At 44.8% G+C, this 6,000-nt stretch overlaps 1 protein-coding gene across 5 annotated transcripts in view; it reads right to left on the reverse strand.

Moving 5' to 3' along the window:
• Positions 1 to 5,211, reverse strand: part of ATP13A3 (ATPase 13A3) — an 89,388-nt gene extending 84,177 nt beyond the window's left edge. For all 5 annotated transcript variants that reach the window (XM_030329078.1, XM_030329080.1, XM_030329079.1 and 2 more), the window contains exons 1-2: positions 5,145 to 5,211; positions 4,336 to 4,379 (exon numbers count right to left, since the gene is read on the reverse strand). The gene's annotated coding sequence lies outside the window, so the exon portion shown is untranslated. The remainder of the gene's footprint in view (positions 1 to 4,335; positions 4,380 to 5,144) is intronic.
• Positions 5,212 to 6,000: the final 789 nt, after the last annotated feature.

A 6,000-nucleotide genomic window follows, 5' to 3' on the forward strand; every position in this document is an offset into this window, starting at 1 on the left:
TTATTTTAAAATAAAAATAAAATAAAAGCCTGTCAAGTAATCAAAAGCAATCCTTAACGTTGGTTCTCAATAGAAAAAAGAAAAAATGCACATCGAGTTTTGAGATGGGCCGGTAACTAGAACAAAGGAAAGAGTGGAAAGAATACCCTACCTAAAGAAACCGTCTAACCCCAGATCCTTTACTAGGATGCTATCACTTACTCTCCAGACATGTTTCCTTTTCTATAAAAAGAAGGGACTAGCCTTTGACCTATCTGTGACCATTCAGCATTAATGTTTTCCAATCTCACACTTCATTATTTCATTGTCCAACTCACAAATGCCTTATGAAGAAAACAGAAAAAACTAAATAGAATAGTCAATTAATCTAGCTTGCTATTAGAGGTAGAACTGTCTTTTATACCACCACCCAACAAGAGGTACAATTCTTTTTTTTTTTTTTTAAGATTTTGTTAAGTAATCTGTATACCCAAGGCGAGGCTTGAACTTACAACCCCAAGATCAAGAGTCACATGCTCCACCAACTGGTGCACCCAAATATTTTTATTTAAAATTTCCGAGAATGGGGCACCTGGATGGCTCAGTCAGTCAGGCATCCCACTTTGGCTCAGGTCATGATCTCATGGTTTGAGAGTTTCAGCCCCGCGTCGGGCTCTGTGTTAACAGCTTAGAACATGGAGCCTGCTTCAGATTGTGTCTCCCCTTCTCTCTGTCCCTCCCATGCTCATGCTCTGTCTCTCAATAATAAACTTTAAAAAAAAATTTTTAATAAAAAATAAATTAAAAAAGCTGAGAAAAAGACCACATACATCAGCAAGTTCCACATCATATAATCAGGAAATTCTACTTGGCGTAGTTAACTCACTCTTCCCAGAAATTCAATTTCTTACCTAACTAGAATCTGGGTGTCAACAGATCATACGGAGTAAGTGAAAGAGTCAACAAAAGAGAGAGAAATTTCCATTCAGAGATTGATTACAACTCAGGGGCGCCTGGGTGGCTCAGTCAGTTAAGCGTCCGACTTCAGCTCAGGTCATGATCTCACAGCTCATGAGTTTGAGCCCCGCATCAGGATCTGTGCTCACAGCTCAGAGCCTAGAGGCTGCTTTGGATTCTGTGTCTCCCTCTCTCTCTGCCCCTCCCCTGCTCACACTGTCTGTCTCTCTCTCAAAATAAATAAACATTAAAACAATGTTTTAAAAAAGATTGATTACAACTCACTTAATTCATCGCATCCCACACACACAAATCAACTTTAAACACAGGGTACTTCTTCCTGCATTCTCAGTTCATACCAGTATTAGTGGCCTTTGGTGACAGGAAGAGGTAAAAGATGTACCTTCAAAGAAACCTGCTTCTGTGGAGCTGTTTTCAAGTCTATATGGCCTCTTTCCTGGGAGAGATGCCCCGTGGTACATAACTCCTTTAATTTGGCAGTCTTAAAGTTTGCTACCTGAGTTAATATTTTACCACTCAGACCTAACAAAGGCCCCATTATGAGCCTTTTGGGTCTAAGATGTTAACCAGATCCGGTATTGGGACATTTCTCTCTGGAGAACTGTTCTATGGAAACTCAGCATTCGCACCCTCAAGTTTCCTTGAACAGCTCTCCCTTTCCTTCATTGCATTCTTCTCCCTCCTTACTAATTCCATAACATCTTTTAACTCGTGATTACAAAGTGCTCGTTTTTTATTACCATTTATTCATGACATTTTACATCACCTCTCTCTTTTTAATCTTACTAACACAAATGTTTTTAACTCATAACTTATATAATCATTAGCTACCCTTAAGTTCAGGACATTCTACCCTACAGATACCACCTACTTTTCTCCACATTCAATAAGCCCAGAACCTTTTACTTTTTTAAATAAATCTTAAAAGATGTGTTCTAATTCTGATCTTCTCTTATTTCTCTATTCTTAAAATATGAAGTCAACAAAATTTAAGTAAGACTCTAACAGTTATTTCCTTGTTTCTTGCATGTTTCCTGGACTAGTGAGATGGGTTAATTAGAACATGGTTTTGGTGACTACGGATTTATTCTCTCCATAAGCCAGTTAGCTTCATTTCACACAAACTATGTTCCAAAACCAAAGATCAAATCCCATCAGCTATCTCTTGGATGCAGATTTAATTAGATGAGCTCTACAGTACATTCAGAATGCATCCCATCACTGGAACAAACTTTCTGGTGATGTATCAGGTACATGTCAGGCACTGGATTATCTTCTTCTAACATAACACTGTGAATTGGTTTAAGAGTACGAGTCTTCAACAAGTGATAAGCTGCTAACTGCTATTCAATTTAGGTTCCATTCACAAAGTCTTCCACTTACTACTTATAGTTTAGGTTATCAACTTTACCAGTGAACAGAACCCAGCATGAGATAAAGCATGTAATCAAGAGCCTTTTAATATTGTATTTTTTAGCAACTACAACCATTTTGCTGTCATTCACAAGTATAAAGTTACTTCCACCATCACCCAGACCATTGGGAAAAAATACAGAATAAAGACAGTTTCACAGGATGTCCCCATATCACTGATCGTAGCCCATCTCCTAGGACAACTATTAATCTTGGGAATAAGGTATGCTCACATTTTAAAACGTTATATTCACAAGTGGTTACAAAACCATGTTACAGAAGCATAACCTGATTTAGTATATGAAATGCAAGAGGGAAATGGAGAATACAAGTGCTCAGTTAATCCTCAAAACCTGCTAAGTATGAGTATTCATTTTTAATTAAAAAAAAAAAAAAAGAAGTAGAAGATGATGATGATAATGATGATGATGATGAAGATCAGGAAGTTAAGCAACTTAGAATACAAAGGACTTTGAAGACAGCCAGAACCCTAACTCTGTTACCGTATGTAACAAGCAGTTTCTATTTCTAGGTTCACCATGCTAGCTGTACGTGACTCTAAGCAACTTAACATCTCTGAATCTCAAGTTTCCTCATCTGTAAAACAGGGTTTAAATGCATTAATTCATGTCAAGTGTTAAATTCAAAGTTTACCATACAATGAGCTTACTCAGTAACTATCAGCACTGGTCAAACAACTAGTTATGAAAAGTCAAAAATCAAACTCCAGTATGATTTCCCATGTCCATGCTTTCTCTACAATATGTTGTAGCTGCCAACACACAGTTATTATCCACCTAAGAATCCATATTCGAACTATAACATAGGCAGGAAACTGATACTACCTAAATGAGAGAACTATTAAAGGTTAACTAAACCAACACAAGTATTTTAGCTCTAACATGTAATAAGCAAAACCAGATAGAAACTCATCAGAAGATAATGTTTAGACATTCAGGCTTACAGAGCTTTGTTCTAATTACTATAAAACTATTTTTCCTATCTATGTAGTTTATCCTATTTATCTCAAATCAGCTACAAATTAAAATTTTAATTACCTGGCATACCCCAAATAAAGCATCCTGGTTGACCTAGACAAAGAAATCAGCCCTCCTACTACATAATTTGAACACTGCATCAAATCAAAGCCTGTCAACTGTATTTTCAAAATAAACTGCTACTCAATATTTTCATTTATAACTCTACTACTTATAAATTGAAACAACCAGTGCCATCACTTTTCCTACCCAATGCCTTGTGCAAACACAAGCTTTGCTGTTCTAACTACATTCAAAAATCTCAACTGTCTCACTCTCACCTGATCTAACAGTGGATGATGCAAAGGCAAGGAGAGTAGCAAAAGTAAACTTCCATGACAATTATTAATAATAGGCTTACTACCTGAAACTTCCAGTAACTGATCTGCTTAAAAAAAAAAAAAAAAAAAAAAAGGATTGCTAAACCAGAATGGGATGCCGACATGCATTTATTTTGGCAACTGTAGCCTATAGCCTATTCCGCAAAGTACCAATCCTCCTGAGAAAAGACTGACCCATATATTCCAGTGAAACAAAATTAATATATGTGCCTTGGTAAAGAGGCTGAGTTGTAACCAAAGGTAAAACACTTTTAACTATGAAATCACTCTTTAAAAGACAATGAATCAGAACACGTTCACTTTAGCAACAAAGCCTTTAAAAGACAGTATTCATTTTGCAATAATCTTCAACTTTCCTGCATTTCTTGGATTTTTACAAAAGTCTAACTTCCTGACTCATAGATCTAAAATAGTCATCATGTACACAAATGTTCTACTTATTCAGTTCAGAATCATACGTAGGCAACACAGGATTCTGTTTCTAGGTTTACAACTCCATACCCATTCATTTTGCACTAATATAACCACTAAATATAGCTCTAAGACACTGACGATTAAAAGGAGTTAATTACGTGAGTGATTCATACCTCCTATGTCCAGACACCAAGATCCAAGGATGTTCCTGTCAGATCTATGGGAAGAGGAAATGATAAACACCTGTCACAAAAGCTTTCCCAACTGGGAAGCCCCGCACGGAGCTGTCAATCTTCAATCCATTCCCTCCGCCACAACCCCCTCAAAAGAGGTCATAACATCTACCAAGCCTAACTATGCGAAGGTAATGGGGGAGATGTTAAGGCCGTAGAGAGCGCGGTCGCGCAAGTACTGGACGAGAGGACCCTGGCTTTTTCTGCGGCTCGCTTACAGAGTCAAAGTGAGAAGCCTTGAGCAATTCAGAAGTCACTTTTCCTCTCTGGGCCTCACTGAGTTACCCGTAAAATGCGGTGATTGGCAAGAAGCTCCCACTACTCGGAGGCTAAGGACGAACTCAAGATCCCTTCGGGCAGCACCCGCAGAAACACATGAAGCGCCCGGCCCTTCGACCACACCATCTCCGGGACTTTCGCAAAGGGCTGGACCACCATCCCTCTCCCAAGTCCCAGCACACACTCGCCGGCCCCGCAGGCAGCGTGTCCAACCCAGGCCTTCACACCCACAACGTGGGTGTCTCCTCCTCGCCTCACCTGTCCCAGACACACATTCCGCGGTCTTAGCGCTCCGCTCCCCACCCCACTCACCTCCCCCGGGAAGGGATGCCGGATTCCGGCCCGAGGAGCCGACCAGAAGCCCTCCTTGTACCCGCCACCCCCGACAACCCCCTCCATCTCCTTCAACCCCTCGCCATCACCACCACCCACACCCCTAGCCTGCGTCCCGGGAAAGCCCGACCACTCACCCGCCGCCGCTGCGCCGTCTCCTCGCCGGCCTCCCGGCCGAAGCAGCCGAGGGACCGCGGGGAGCCGGGGCCCGGGCCCGCCGCTGTCGCCGCCGCCGCCTCGCCTCAGCCCAGCCCCATCGCCCTCGGCCGGCGCCGGCGGCCGCGGGTCGCTCGGGCTCGAGGCGCCGCCGCCGCCGCGCGCTGCGGCTCGGGGTGAGGGGAGGGAGGCGCCGCGGGCAGGCCCGGGCCGCGCCGGGCACAGGGGCGTCCGCGCTCCCCTCCTCGGCGCCCGCGGCGGCGGCGTGCAGCCGGGGCAGAGCGAGAACAAGGGAGGGCGGCGGGGAAGGCTGGCAGGGGAGGGGGGCGGTCTGCACTCCGAAACGGCCTCCCGCCGCCAGCGACGTCGCGAACCCCCCCTCCCCTCCGCCGTGGCGCCCGGATCACGCTGCGGGGAGAGCCGGCGGGCAGGCGGGCAGGCGGGCAGGCGGGCGGGGGAGCGCGCGCTGCGAGCTCGGGACTCCCGCGCCGGATGTGAGGTCACGTGATTGCCTCATCCCCGCGCCGAGGGCGGAGGGGCGCAGAGGGGACGTAAGGGGGCGGGGCCAGCGGAGGCGGGCGGGCCGATGGGGCAGTCCCCGCCCACCTCCCCTTCAGCCCCCTAGGCGGGCGAAGAAAAGAAGGGGAGAAGAGGACCCTTCCAAAGAGCTGGGTGTAGGGGAGAGGAGGCTACCCATAGAGGACGGCGTTTTTTTTGGCCTGGAGGAGATGGAGTTTGCCACCCTGGCTGTGCAAAAACAAGATCATAGTCCAAATTCCCATTTAATGAACAGGGAAACTGAGGACCAGTGAGGGGCCTGGAATAGACTTGGCCAGA

Source organism: Lynx canadensis, chromosome C2 (genome assembly GCF_007474595.2).
Source record: "Lynx canadensis isolate LIC74 chromosome C2, mLynCan4.pri.v2, whole genome shotgun sequence".
Taxonomy (NCBI): domain Eukaryota; kingdom Metazoa; phylum Chordata; class Mammalia; order Carnivora; family Felidae; genus Lynx; species Lynx canadensis.